Below are 16,906 nucleotides of genomic sequence, written 5' to 3'. Positions count from 1 at the left end.
CATTTCTTCAAACACCTACTTTTTGCTATTTCATAAATTGTTTCCCCTGGGACACACCGAACTTAAGTGTTTCGGTGGTTTTCGTTGGTTTCATTGTAGATCCTGGCTTACAGAAATTGCAAAGATGGCATGTTTGGCGGGCTAGCCCAAAACTCAGAGTGCTAAAGTATTAATTACGGTAACAATTACCCTTTTATAAATTTCTCCATCCTTTTATTTTATTAAAATACGGCATATCAAGTATCAATTATTGAAATGGACAAAATACCATGACAATACAATTATTGACGAATCCAATATTCTAGGGCTGTCGCTTGATTTTCATTTACAGTTGGCTATTTTCCGCAGTTCTGCTTTTGACGATTGTAGACGTAATTATTTTCACGACTCTGCTCTCTTTTCTTGAGTGGCCATCTCCAATACTTAAAGTTATATTAGTGTCATTGTATAAGCGTGACAGTGTACTACGCTTTTCCACAACTGCGAAGGCTTTACTCGCAAGTACCTATTAAAGGTCAGTCTCTTATTGACATACCTAAAAACTACTCTTCACATCAGTAATCGTCGACTTTTTTAAATCTTTTGCAAAATCTTTCAATCTCTTTTTCGACGTTCCTGTCTTGATTTTTAATTAATAATTGTAGCATCCTGACTAAAGGAAAAAAAAACAACTCTTAAATAAACGTTTAAGATAAAAATTCTGTAACAAACCATAAAAGTTTTTCCAATAAAATACTTGTATATAAAACCTTTTGTAACTGGGTAGGGATAAAAACGTTGGTGACGTAATGCAGGATATCCGGTTAGACAGGGTTGGAGCACCGGTTATCGGTAACGAGAAAATGGTAGAAGGACTTTTTAAAATGCTGGAAATTCTTCTTTGTATTATTTGCTTAATATTGTACAGCATAAGAATCGATAAAAGAAAACACTACTGAGAAATGCTTTTTAGCTTTATTTATACTTTCTGCTTTATTGTTTTGTGATCAAAGAACTTGTCACAAATCAAAAGAACTGCAACTCGATGGAGGTTTGTTTTATTCATGTGGAGGTCCTCTTTCAATTAGAGTGTCAAATAAGATCATAATAATGCATTGTCATGTGCTGAAATTTTGCAAGCATACATTATATGCTTGCAAAATTTCAGCACGATCGGAAACCGTTCATTCAAATTAAACTTACATGATTTCATTTCAGATAAGGGAGCAGAGAAGTAAGAAAGCTTGTGAAAACCAATTACTGAGTCCATAATTAATACTGACAAAACAGTAACAATTACATTAATTGATAACAACAGGAAGAAAGTGGAAGGTGTCAAAGGCAATAATGAAAAACAGACAAATTTACAGGAAAACGAAGAATTCACGAAAAAACAACTCCACGGTTACATAAATAATGGATCTGTAATGGAATTGAAATAAGCAATGGCTTACTTAATCAACGCTGTTTGGCCAACAGATCCATTTACAATTTAAATATTTTTTCAAGGCGTATTTGATCTTCCTAATTAAATGTTAAATTGCATTATTGGCTTTTACCCTTTGATCGTGTATTTTTTTGGTTATGAAATCATCATTTATGCGGAATCCTCTCTTATATTTGATTTTGCAGTTATTTTAATTAATATAATAATTTTGGTGAGGCAGATTTACAATTATTTATTTAACACCGGTTTACTCACGAATATTTATCGAGATTGTCCGGTTGGTTTTGGATCCAATCGGAGTCATGAATCATGAGCTGACGCGGCAGCGTGCAAACGAGTCCACTTTTGACCCCTAGTCAAGCAATCCCGATTAGTACCGAAGGAAAGCCGTTGTTAAAAAAATAGTTATTTCAATCAATACTGATAGTTTGTTCCGGGTGGCGTTGATCATAATCCTAAAATAACGTAACAGAATCATTTTTATATAGCACTTGGCACTTTGCCGCTGCTAGGCAAAGGCCACCCTCTCTCTCTTCCAGATCTTTTGCAAGTACAGAAACTGTTTCAAATCCAAGATTTAAATGTGTAACAAAGCGATAAGAAAACATTTCAACCCTAAATAAGTCAAACCATGCGTATTTCATAATTTTTCATCCAAAAATACAAATAGTATCGTTCATAAACCCTCTCATGTAACAAATACACTACGTACTGAGAATTTTGTATGGGTTCTCGAGAGAGCAAAGTGTACTTAAGCTGAACCTCATTAGGATCACGTTTTGCTAACAAGGGCCGCGCGTGTTCGATAATAAACAAAGTTTAATATTTTATTTTTTGAAATTTTACCTCGTGAGAAAATTTTCTGCAAACGTTTGTGAACATTTTGAACGGTATCGAAGTCTAGATTAATTCGTATTGTTAGTATTATGATTTACTTTGCAGACTATAGCTGCAAAGGTAAAGAAATGTTATAATTAAAGTATTAATAAGCAATTTAAGGAATAAAATGTCTTATTTCTAGTTTTATAATGGGATATCAGTCTCTTGGCTTCCTCAGTGTCTTGATTTCAACTTGCATTTGTCCGGTTATATCTTTCATTCTCCTTTAAAATAATTTATTTACTCAATTCATCTCTCCTTCATCTCATTTTCTCTCCAATGCTGTTTCTATTTTGGTATATCTATAAGTGATTCCACACGTGTTTAAGAATTTAAATAAGGGAGGGCGAACTCGAGTAAACCGGCGGCACATCCAATAACGTTGACACACGCTCACTGAAATCTGAAACGAGACTGAATTTCATTCAGGAATTTTTCAATATCATTATATAGCCTTTTCGATTTAGCGTAGCGGTTGTGTGAATGTATTTGGGAGTACGGGTCCAAGGTTCAAACCTAGACAAATACCACTTTATAATCTACCCGTAAGACATATGAATATAACTTGTGTTTCTAATTTGATAATTATTCTGTTTCATGTTTAATAATTCGTTCGTGTTTTTTAGCGTTAAACTATTATTATTTTCAATTATCCCGACTTAAATAGCATAAAAAGTAAAATATTTTGTAATTAAATGAAATCCTTGAAAAACTTTTTTTCACCAACTTTATAAAAAAATTTATTCGTTTTTTCGCATAGTTATGTAATGTCTAGACAAAATTCTCGAGAAATTATACATTATGAATAGCAAATCAACAGATTTTTTTGGATATTATCTTGTAGTAAGAAAAAAGTCGTCAATAGCCGACAATAAATAAGCATTTTATACTCAGGGATTGACCTAATTTATTAATGTTAAATCGTCTACAACTTAAATTAGACACGTTTTGATTTAATAGAGTATTTGCTTAACTATAGAGTAAAGCAGTACCTAACCGAGAATCACATACCTAGTTGATTTTAAATATTGTCAAAATTACTATGATTTCTAACAGTCAAAGATCTGAAAGTGCTATAAGAGTCGGGACCAACAGCGTTAGGTTTCTTTATAAGCACAGTTTTTAAAGATCCATTCTTCATCTTTATTTTTTGCGTACTTTCTCAATTGATTTGATTCAATTTGACTGCACGGATACCCGAGGATGAGTATTCTAACACCATAACAAAAAAGGACTTCTATCAATATGATTCAACCTTTATGCATTTGATTTTTATTTTGACAATAACTTCACAACACCCTAAAACTATTGACCCTTAAAAACGATATTTTTAACGAAATGTTCACAGTCCAATCAATTATTTCACGTGGACTCTGGACCGAATATGAAATAATCAATCATTCCTATTGACTAAGGGATGAAGGCTTCAATTTTGGTGTTTTCGTTGTTTGATTGAATATTGGTATGAAGCAATATCGAAATGATAGTTTTTGTTGAATGTTTTGCTTATAAAACTACGTGATTTTAATTAATAGAATATTGAATCATAAAAATATTCAATCACTTGCAGTTCCGCTCGGGCGTGCCTATAATTCGAAAATGATCCCACGGGAACATAAAATCGGGATAAAAACAGCCTATATGACAATCCTGGTTATAAACTATCTGTGTACATAATTTCTTCTACATCCGTTCAGTGGTTTTAGCGTAAAAGAGGAAGAAATATCCATACATACATACTTTTGTGTTTACAATATTAGTAGGATTCAATCATAAGAGTCATTGACTGAATTCTATGTAGGCAATTTTAAGTCGAAGTCGGAAGAGATATTTTGTGCTTTGGTAATAAGAGAGGCTTTCGTCCTATACTAGGACTAGGACACAAATGATATAGGATTAACAATAATTAAAGAATTTAAAATTATTTTTGAAGTATACACGTAATACTAAAATAAGAAAAGTGACCTTCTTTTGGTTCCATTTTTAACTATTCATTATTTCTACAAACAAGTTGTAACCCTAAAAAGTCACAAGAAAACACATTAAGATCCATGCCACTTGCCATTACTATAAATTGTCTACAAACTTCTAGACCTACATTAATATGGAACTTCAAATAAATAAAATTTTAGCTCAAAATTCGGCCATTTTCATCCATCAGTCAAAATCCAATTAAAGACAGGGATACTGGCATTTACAACGGAACAATCGCTTTAATTTACTGAAAGAACGCCATTCAAACTAATAAGCGTCTGCTTACTTCAATAGAAGCAAAACGGAACAATACCGCAAAATATTTATATAGGTATAACAAGGAATTTGAACGCACCACCAATTACCTCGTAATTAAATTACGCCTCACTCAAATTAATGAATTCAAAACAATAATATTGTGCACCGGAATGAGAGGAGCTTTTTTGGCGCATCTATATACGTTTTGGGCAAATTAAAACGTAATAGTATTATTAAAGCTTTTAAGAAATATGCTTCCGAGTTCTGAAAACAAGAAGATTTTTTTTTACCACCCTTATAAATTTATGGGGCACGCTGGTTGTTAGCATGTTGGCCAACAAATTCGACTAAATAGGGTGTAGTCGACTATCCAGACTAATCAAATGCTTTGATAACCGATTATTAAATAGAGATTATTTTGCCAGGCAAGAAGTAATTTTGCATTCAATATCTGCAAATAACCAAGAACACGTATATTTAACACACGTTGAATACTCGCTTCGTAGTAGAAATCAGCTCCAGCAACACCGATCGGTTATCATATGAATTCGACTACTGAGATTAAGAACATATATTTTTTTCCAGCAAAACATGGCAAATTTTCTCCCAAAGCTACGTTTCCTATCTCTACAGTTATAACTGAACACCCATATCCCCTAGAACCGCCGCATCTTTCATCTACTAACATAAGCATATTTACGATGTTAAAAAACCTTCAACATCGTACTGGTACTGTAGCCTTAAATTAAGACCCAAAATATGATCTACAAAATTACACAAAAGTCCAGAACTCAAATCGACGCCTAAGTAAACAATAAAACATTTTGCCGACCGCAAAATTTGCTCCATAATTTTCTGGAGTGAAACACATTGTATTAGCAATACTCGAGATAAGTTTTAATGGAACGTAATTGATTACTTTAGATCGTTTCGAAAGTTTACCATGTTTGTTAAGCTTTGGGGGTAATTATTTCACCTTGATGTTATAATCTTAGTTGAGAGATTCGATAATCAATATCTTGTTTGGTTAGTAGAGTAAACTGTGAGTTAATTAAGCTGGTAATTGGATCCAGTTTTTTGCATTTTCATCAGTTGCTAACAAACTTATAGTACGTTTTTATCGGATCAGATAATGTCGTCATAATATTTTGTACATTGAAATACAGCCTATCCGTCTGTGCATCAATGGTATTTAAAGACTAATTGGAACCGAAAATAATCGGTAATCCCAATAAGTCGTCGTATTTTTTAAATGGGAACTGATTGTCATTTAATAAATAACGAGTGGTCTTCAAACTCGATGTCCCAAGCATCGTTAATCATGTAAAATTTGTCCCCAACTAAATGATTTGTATCGCTTAATTATTATACAACGTCCGGTTCACAACCAATCAACGGATGAACTTATTAATTGGTTGATTTTATCGCCTCTGCAGGAATTACTCTGGGCAAATAGTTTAATGACTTATTTCCTGATAGATGGAGTACAGATATTTTAGGGTCTATCAGCTTTCATTTTTATCTTTTTTTTTCGGATGGGAAATCATCAAATCAGTGTGGGAAAGAGTATGTCAGTCTTTTACTGACTAAAAACCACACAATATTCCTCATTTTGCCCTTTGTGTACCGGGGCCACGTGAACTCTATCGGACAATCCCGCTGCTCCAGGCAGGCGTCAGCCCTTTTGGGCTCCTCAGATTTTCATGCTAACATCAAAATTAAAAAAAAGACCGTTGAAGTAATAGTGAGACTCTTGATTCCTCACCTACAGCGGTGCCATATAAATCATCATCATCATCATAAATCAATCAAGAAAATCATTCACCCATCAAATTCTTTACATATCAACCGCTGCTTATCCTCGTTTTTTTATCACTACCTATTATAAAACAGTAGCGCTTTTTCTGTCCCTATTTCCCCTTGACTACTTAAATCTTTACTACTTGACGGATTTTGATGCAGTTTTTTTAATAGATAAAGTGATTCATGAGGAAGGTTTTTAAGTTTAATCTATGCATAATTTAATAGAGAAACATAGTCAATTTTAGAAGTTTTAAGTGTATTTACTCAGTTTTTGCGCTTTTATTGCAAACGCTGGCTTAACCGCACGAGACACACCAAAATAATGTTTTACAATTTACCATGTCTCAAATTACAGACCCTTAGAGCTAGTTAACGTTACCAGTAAATAATTATAATATAATTACAAAACTAACTAATACATTGAATTAAACTGAAATAGCAAACACAGATATATTATAATTATGTAGTTTCAGGCAATAGATCATTATCCTAAGTTTATTCGGTTTGTGAACAAGAAAGCTCAGCTTTGTAGTATTAGACAAATCCTGAGCCGTATTATATATTTAGAAAAAGCGAAGGAATAGCAAAATTTGAGCAATTGTAACAGTGATTTTATAATGTCAAAAAAATTATATTAACTTAATTTAGCTCAGTAAGTAGTTTTATTTGAAGCAGGTTTTATATTTTTGTTCTTTAGAAAAAAATATAAGGAAGAATATTTCAACTGGGAAAGCAAGACGCCGCTTCACACCTTGCAAGTCTGAAAGGGTGATGATAGTCCTCAAGATATCATGTCAGGGGAACAGAGTAATGATAATCATGAGTAATTTCCATTTGCCATTGCTTTTGTACAATACGAAATACATGATATACAAGGGAATTAGTGCCTAAGATCCAAATAATTGTTCATAATGTCTTTAACAAGAATTTGGATTATCTGGACACCGTATAATGAGTTGTTTGCTCTTATTATTTGTCTTAAGATAATTAGAAATGGATGGAAATAATTAGGATTTCCTTTTGTATGTTTCGTTTGATGTTATTGTTCAAAGATTATTTTCTGTAAGCGTTGTAAAGTGATCGTAGTTTGAGAATTGAGTATTCAATGAAGAATTTTCTCTTTGTACTTTGCCTGATTGTAATGTTATTTGATGTCAATATTTTTTTTTACTGGTTTCAATATTTTATTTCAATTAGTTAAAATTCGATAAGTGATTCGGTTGGCAGTCACAGCTCAGTCAAATATCTCAGAATAATTCAATTTGCTTGGACCTGAATTACCAACCATGTGTACATCAATTCCAAGATTCAAACAAGAAGTTATTATAGTTATGAAAGGTTGTCATCTATTTAAAATTATGTGTCATCTTTTTTATGTAACAGAGTACCAACCTTCACATCAACGCCATCTAGACTCGATTTAAGCATAGCTTGCAGTATGAGTACTAGAAATCTGACAAGCTAACTTATATGCCTCTAAAATATGCATATTTTAGATGCGTTACACCCCGACACAAAAGTTATCGTGCCCATCACACAAACATTCTTCCTTGGCAGAAATATAGCCAAGACCTTGAGTCAGACAGTTCCACTGACCACAAGGGAGGTAAGCCAAACGCATCAATATGCATTACAATACAAACAATCAAACAAATACAAACTAATCACAAAAGCAATGATCCCAAAACCGAGAGTTGTTCCCCAAAATTTATATACGAGCATTTTTCAGACCTCTAAAATCCTTTACTTGCTCTGTAAGTATTTTAACTGGCGGAGTAATCTCATTTAATGGTTGAAGTTCGCTCGTTAATGTCAAATAGCTACGATTGTTATGTGGGGACCGCACCCGACCAAACCCCACCTTCGGGAGCCTACCAACATTGCTCAAAGTGAAATTGGAGTTGTTAGAAAGAGATGGCGCTCTACGACTTGTAATGCGCTGTCTTGCTTCCACAACTGTGATAATATTAGTTCATGTGGTGTTGGTAGGGACTCAGAGTGGTGCAAGCCTAGTAACGTAGCGATGGTATTGGCATCTTCTGGTTATAGAAATAGTTTTCGAGGAAGTCGTTTTTGGATTTATGGTGTGTTGAAGTTCGTATGCGATGGGTTTTTGCTAGCCATGCAGAGCGAGGGTCTAAAATGTGCACCTTATTTTTTTCATGCTACTAACAAATATATTCGTTTAATAGCATGTGGCTGAATACCTTTCAAGAATTAATATTTTGATTATCATTAATCTAAAAATTATTTTTATATTTATTTGATTAAAATTTGGTTTTGTCGGTGAATTATGTTTGCTGTTGTTATGTATGTTTAATTTAGATTTAAAAGATTTTACAGTCAACATTAAAGAAAGACTTGTATTGTGTAATACATGTGATGCAGTTATATCCATTCTCTCTTAGGTCATAGCAACCAAGAGTGGAAAAATCGCTGTCACTTATAACTTAAATCGAACACACGACAAAGTATACGCAACGAATTTCTGAGATTAAAACTCCTAGAATTTGAAAATAGTTACTTGTATTGCCAATAGTATATTAATGTGTTTATTGTGAACAGTTCTAGTAATACGTGTAAATGTCTGTTTTAGATTGTTTTTGGAATAAAACTGCATGGTGAAATTGGATAATTGAAAAGATCTTTGAATGATAATTCTTACAAGATAGGTTATAAAATTATTTGTTCTCGTTGTTTTTGTAGATAGCTGATTAACAAAACATTTATGGAAGTTAATTTTCAATCAAACGTGAAAAGCTTTTATGAAGGTTTGTGAATTTTTTGGGGCATGACTTTTGAGACAGAATTTTTTTTTGTAGTTGATTTTATAAAGATCTAAAAAATAACATTTTCACTCTCTTCTACTATATTAAGGAAGCACTTGCTGCTTGTCTCTCACCAGTCTGCATCTCATGAATCGTGATCAGTAAAAAGTTAATTTTCCATTGATGATAACTACCTTGTACGTTGTTAAGCCTGTTTGAACAGAACTCTTTGGCTCCCTGTATCTTCAAGCACAGACCACCATCTGAAAAAAAAACAGATACTAGAACTTAAAACTATACATAGCTCAACAACCCAATCACTTAAAATCTACAGCAATTTCGTCAACAAATTGTAAACCTTAAAAAAGAAGTAATAAAACTGCATTCGTCTGAAACATCGAGAAATGTTTTAAGATACCGAAAAGCCATCCGATTTTATTTCAATGCTTTTATTTAAAAAGCTTTTAATAAATTGTATACTTTTTATAATCAATCTAACAAATTGAAAGAATTCAGTAGTGTTTCCAATGAATTTAAAATGGACGATTTCTGGAGAGATAAAATTGTTTGTTTTGTTTTATCAACCGACTTAAAAATTAGAGGAGGTTGTCAAGTCGTCCATTTTTTACGTAGGATGGACCGATTTTGTTTATTATTTATTCATTTAAAGCGAAATAGCTGTTATTTGATCTCATTACAATTTCATCAGGTTTGGCTTATTAGTTTCTATGTATAGAGTATGTTTTCGTTGCTACAACAATAATTATTGTTATTAATTTTCTATCGCTCTAAATACTATAGTCCTTGTGTCGTAAACGGTGACAAATATTCAAAACGCATGCACAAAGACACCTAAACTCCAGAATAAGGATTCGTGGAAAACAGAAATTTTTGTCCTATCGCAATCCTATAGCCTTTTGCTCTTCTTCTATAGTTTTCTGAATGGACTATCAAACACACAAAAAAAACAAATCGGAGCAGTAGTTCCTGAGATTGGCGCATTCAGACAAACAACTAAACTCTTCAGCATAAATTACTTGGCTATATATACCATGTATTACACATCTATACTCTATACTAATATAAAAAGCTGAAGAGTTTGTTTGTTTGATTGAATCCGCTGTAAGGAACTACTGGTTCAAATTGAAAAAAATATTTTTGTGTTGAATCATAACTTATATATTATCTTCTAACCACGCGGCCGAAGTCGCGGGGAACACCTAGTAAATATATAAAACTGTTTGCTATCATTTACAATAAAAATATCTTCACTATTCCATTAACAAGATCGTAATGAAATCCAATAAAAACAAAAGAGAAATTCAATGTACGAACCATTGGAGATAACTGGTTTGCAATCTGTTTGCTGAGCTGAAAGCCTAAATTATTCATGTACAGGTAAATACAGAAGGTACACTTTGTATAGAAGATGATTTTTTTTTAGGGGTATCAAAGCATCTGAGTATATTACCCACGGCGGGGGGCCACATTCGGTGCTATGGATGCGGTCCCAATATGAGGCGAGGAGGCCGACGCTCTTTACACGTCGGCCTCCACACAACACAAGAAAGTGACCTACCGGCCCACATTACTGGCCGGTGGAAGCCCGCGGTCGGTGTATGAAGGATTGCAACGCATTGCCATACACCGACACAAAAACGCGGATGACGTAGCACGGCGGTTCAGGTTTAGTCAGTAAAAGTCTGACACTACCCATTTCCTCCCCCGAGGGAGTGGGTGTCCACGAGGATTACCCCGCCTAAACAAAAAAAAAAAGGGGTATCAAAGCAAAAAAAGCTTTAAATTGTGGTATGATAAAAGTAAATTTGAGCTGTCTGTGATTAAATACAAATCATTATTCTAATATACAAAATTTTAAACAGAAAACAGGATGCAAACCTGAAACTTTTGGATATAACTGCCAGCTACATCATCAACTATACTACCCAGGTATGACTGTGTTTTTTAAATTTTTGTGATTTATTTGTCTACTCCAAGCAATCCATCCGTGGTCCAATTATTTTTTAATTTACGACATTCCGAGCTAGTCCCAGTTCCAGGCTAAATAAGTATGTTACGGACAAGAAAAATGATTATTTAAAGCTTCAATTGAACTTTAACGATGAAATTGTTTTACTTTGCGTTCTTTGTCTAATAAAGATGTACCTTTTTAATACCGTATTGGATAAAAAAACCTTCAAAGATATTGCATATAAACCAGTCAAAATTTGGAAATGACACCTAACCTTCTGTTTTAACGGTTGTAAGCTCTATTACACCCCTGACCGCCGCAACAATTTTGAAGAATGGACCTCCATTCAAACTTTGGCAATTTTGCTTGTGATGCGTTCAAGTTTAGTCTTAACGTTCATTATATTATAACAATATTTTTTGAAGGCTTTCGTAACTGTATTTAGTTCAGTGAAATTTGTAAATTAAATTATTAAAAAAGTCGAATAATAATAAAAAATACCTTTAATACACGACAAAATTTCAATATTGTAATTTGAAGAAGGTGAAGAGAGATTAAAATTTTAAACATCTAGCAATTAGCAGAACATAAAGAGAAATTAACTATTCATATTTTTAAAACTAATTTGAGATTTGATTCGTACTGATTTTGGACAGAATTTCAAACTTTTTCCAAAGATGGTTTTTGTTGAAATACACCAGCAAGCCTAACAATGCTTCAAACTTTACATTACCTATCATTATAGATAGAAAAATCTTAAGACTACATCAAACGCTATTTTCTGCTATTAGGCGACTTTAGACTCTAACGACAGCCTATTTTTATACAAAACTCTATGAGATTTTGAGGCGAAAATTGCTTGAAGACTCCTTTACTACGTTGTTGTAGAGAAATAGTCTTAATTATACGCAAAGATTTTGTCAATTAGTGGAATATTAAGTTAAACTTTGATGTGCCTGTATGTCTGTTTCATGAGTAAAAAGAGCTCTTAATATTCTGTATATTCTTAGACGAACAAAGATAATTATGTGACATTAAAACTGTATGTTAGTTGGTTATCAAAAGTTATATTATACAGATTTTATAAACATTGACTAGCTGAGGATCTGGATTCACCTTCATTATTTTGAAACCTAAGGTCATTAGAACTAGGACTTTAGTTCCGTTGAATTTAAAACATTATAATGCTATAGACAGGCACCGCGTTAATAAAATCGATTCACAATTTGTCTAGTCCTATAAAAAACATAGCCCAAACCATTAAGACCAAGTATATGGAGTTTGTTTTAGGTGCTTTAAAAAATATCTTATTTACGTAACAAATAGACAGCTCAATTTATTTATTTAAACAAAATTCTATTTATTTTTCCATCTCCAACTAAAATTACGCTACACAAGCGAACTTAAGTACGTTATTTACGTAAAGGTGCCATTTATTTAATTATAAAACAGAAAGTTATGAATTCAAATAGAGCCTTAAAGAGGGAAAGGGGTGAAAACTACCCTCATTCAGCATAAAATATGTAAAGAATAACGCTCTTCACTACATAATGTAATTACCAGGACTCTCATTTTCCCCTTAAAGATAGAGACAGACTTATACAAAGCGTATATACCCATCCCTCTCTCGCATACTAACTGTAAAGAGAAAAACGGGGTAAACAACCCACCCGACAGCTTTATTTTAAATTCAAATTAAACCTATTTGTAAGCTACAGATATGACGAAAAGAAAAAAGAAAAAAATAAACAATTCTTTTATTCAAATTACGGGTGGCGAATTTACATAATACCAACATATTAACGGCGTTTAAAACAAATAACTTTTCAGTTTTTATTGTGGGGCCAATGTCAAAAAATGACGCGGAGCCTGAACGGCGGTAGGATTTACAGCTCAATTTCAGGATGGCTTTTTAAATTGTATAATTTGGTAATACGCGGCGTGTGATTCCCTTGGCAAATAAGTGTTCCTGGAATTATGTTCCCGAGTTTCAACATGGGTACTTTGGTTTACGAAACGTTTGTTTTAATATGAGAATTGATGGGATTAGTACCCGCAAATTAATTAAAGCAGACTTTTTTAACCGGTCAGTCGAAAATGTTTTAAAATAATTTTCAGTGCAAACTAAAACAATAATATCAACTCTGTATAATTAATTTCGGAGATCGAATTTAAGATATCTATACTAATATATATATATACTAATATATAAAGCTGAAGAGTTTGTTTGTTTGTTTGAACGCGCTAATCTCAGGAACTACTGTTCCAAATTGAAAAATTCTTGTTTGTGTTGAATAGACCATTAATCAAAGAAGGCTTTAGGCTATAAACCATCACGCTGCGACTAATAGGAGCGAAGATAAGTACAATGGAAAATGTGAAAAAACAGGGCAGGTATAAATCATAACTTATATCTTCTACCCACGGGAACGAAGTCGCGGGCAACAGCTAGTTAACCATAAATATACAATAAAAAAAAAACTAAATACAAAACAATATTAAACTCAAAGTTCAAATAACTCAAAATCGGTCCGTCTCAATAACACCAGACACATCTAATTGCTCAGAATTCAAAATGGCCTCCGAAAAAAGAAGATCTAGAAAGAAAAATAAGAAAATCGAATACCCGTCGCCTGTCGCCTCGCACCAGACGGCGACCCGTTTTACCCCCAAAATTGGAAACGTTAGACGAAAATAGAAACTGTCCGTCCATATGTCCATCTGTTATATTTCGATCTCATAAACTATGCATTCTATGCCGATCGGAATGCATAAAAAATATTGTCGCCGTCTGTTCGGAATAAACGATAAATGTTTGGGAATTTGGATACCAGTAATATTGTGTTGGTGTTCAAAGGTGAATTTTTAATTTTGAGGTTTTTGGCTATTGACTTATTATTTAAGTTCTAGTCTAGGATTAGTTTCGTTTTCTTAAGATATTTTAAGTAAGCTAACCACTAATGGATACAAAGATGTATGGATGTATGGATGTATGAAAATTTCGACACTAAGAAGTTTTTGCTGGAAAGGCTTTTTGCTTCAATTTTAGTTACTTGGTTGAATAATTCTTAACTACCAGTAACTGTACATACAAAAAGCTTAAAAAACACTCTACCCTTCAAAACATGTGTATGCCAGTAATCATTTGTTTCTTTCCTCACAGCCTTAACATAAACTTGTAACTTCACATCGGTTAACTCACGAGAAGCAACATAAATCAACCCATGTTTCCTCATTTAGAATTCTAATCACTCATTATTGCTTAACCCTCACATAGTGTCGAAATGACCCATACATTTTCCTTAAACGGAAATAAGATAAAAAGGGTTTTACCTAAGTAAATAATTAAATACTTGTGTTTGCTCTCGTAACTTACTTTTAGTCAAACGTTCTTCTGTGTAATCTTAAGAAGCTATTAAAAAAATTAACTAAGATAGTAACACTGATTGACCTAAAATACAATTGCCAATCAACGTTTAAGAACAACAAATGTTTGAGAAACCCTTATAACATATGTAACCCTTAAGTTGAAAATGAAACAAAATGCGAAGCCCACACTGAAACAAAATACACACCCAAAATCAGACTTAACCTTGTATTAAGAACTCGTACTAAATTGTTGAGATGTAGAAACGAGACGGCACGATACACTAAACGTGTTGCCATCTCGCTTATTTATTTACAACAGTTCTGCTTTGTAAGCTCATTGTACAGGCAGTGGTCAAAGTAAGTTCGACATGAATATAAGAGCTTTTAAAAAGCTTGGAAACCATATTTGATCCTACAACCTCTTTGTATATTGTGAAGAGCCAATATAACGAAATATAAAACTCATTGGGTTTGGATTACCATACAACATATTGGATTCTTCTCAAGATAAATAAATAAATAAATGCGGACAACATCACATACATTGTTCTGAACCCAAAGTAAGTTGCTAAAGCACTTGTGTTATGGGATTCAGATACAACGAAGGTACCACAAACACCCAGACCCGAGACAATGTACAAATGTGAATTTTTACATTGACCCGACCGGGGATCGAACCCGGGACCTCAGAGCTAGCGACACCTTGAAACCGGTGCGTACGCCACTCGACTACGGAGGTCGTTACAAGATTGTAAACCATTAATTTAGTTACCGTTCTAAAATTCAAGAGTTGACTTTTTGAATAATGACATCAAACATAGGATCGTCATTCTGATCGTTAAAACCAACTATTTGTAATATCCACTTTATTTATTCCAGAGCATTTATCTTAAAAGACCTCACTTGACTTCAAAATGAGTTTTCGACGATGTAATTTAAACGTTTTTTCGTACACATGACTTGGAGAACGTTAATTACTGAAGATAAAGTTAATGGTATGGCTGATGAATTGCCATTTACACAGGTTGAGCGATTTGTTTGGAATTTGCTCTTACTTATAATTTAATTAGGGATGTTCTGGAAAATCTAGATGGAGTTGATGTGAACAATAGGATGACCGGAAATCTTTGAGATGTAGGAATTATCTGTGTCAAAGGAGACACGTTTTTGTGGAACATGATGGAAATTATTGATCCTTGATCCTTGACCTTCTTAGACAAACGTTTGTCTCATTTTTGCGGATGGGGGAGGTACATTTCTTGACTGAACTAATTTATTTTTACCATAGACATAACCCTAGTTTGCAGGAGTCCACTAAACCAGCACCAAATTAAAAACCAATCACACACCTAGCATTTGCATGCAAAACATTAATCAATATATCCAAACATATTTCATATGAAACGCGAACAAAACAAGTGCTAGTAACTGGCGACGAAGTGGAAAATACATAAAACCTTATGTATTCAAATAAAATCCGAGCGCTGACGTATGTAGGCCCCGATAAACTACGCCGTGTGAAAACTTTATCTCTCTCGGTTATTTATTATTTATACATAGTTTTGCTGTGTGCGAATAGGATGGATAGATGTGTGTTAACAATGCAAAATTAATCTTATTTGTCTGTAAGTTGTTGATTGAATGTGTGTAAATTATGGTAACACTAATTTGGCTCTACAAAATCGTAAATGATCCCACGGGAACATAAAATCGGGATAAAAGCTATCTTATGTGTTAATCCTGGTTATAAACCACGCACCAAGTTTCTTCTAACTCCGTTGAGTGGTTTAATTGTGTTTTGATTAGACTAACCAAGTAACACATATCAAATATGTAAAAAATGTTTATTATCCTCATAAGCAGGACAATGCTTGTGTTAGGTGATTGCAATGCGAAACAATAACAAGGAACTTGGAAGAAGCATTCGTTGATCACAAAATTGCTTATTTCGCTGGGATCGAACCCGCGACTCGTGACGCGCAATGGGTTTTTGGTGGAGATCTAACTAACTCAATATCCCAAAATGAAATTAAAAATATTTTCTAAACAGTGTGATGAAACTAAACGGCAGTACCTTTAAAAGGAAAATGTAAGAAGATACATCAATAGAAACAATAGCGAACACGATATTCTTTCTCAGAACGAATCTAACTGAAAGCTTTCTACTTTAGAGTGTTCAAAATTCAATATATCTTGCAGCTAAGTCCAAAGATTTCGGATCGAATGTGCGAAGTGCCCGAACAAGCAATATCTCACAGCGTTTTCGCTTTTTAAAATACTTTTCAAGTTTACCGATGCCGTAGGAGTTGTAGTTCTTGACAGTTTTCAAAGGAGGCTCTAAATTCCCGCGTTTAGTATTTTGCTATCTGTTACTCTTATCTCATACCGGGTAAACCGATTTTCATTTAAAGTGCAATGAATGATCCCATAAAATTATATCAGTTTCTTAGTAATTTT

This window comes from Trichoplusia ni, chromosome 12 (genome assembly GCF_003590095.1).
Source record: "Trichoplusia ni isolate ovarian cell line Hi5 chromosome 12, tn1, whole genome shotgun sequence".
Classification (NCBI taxonomy): domain Eukaryota; kingdom Metazoa; phylum Arthropoda; class Insecta; order Lepidoptera; family Noctuidae; genus Trichoplusia; species Trichoplusia ni.
This window is presented reverse-complemented; position numbering follows the sequence as displayed.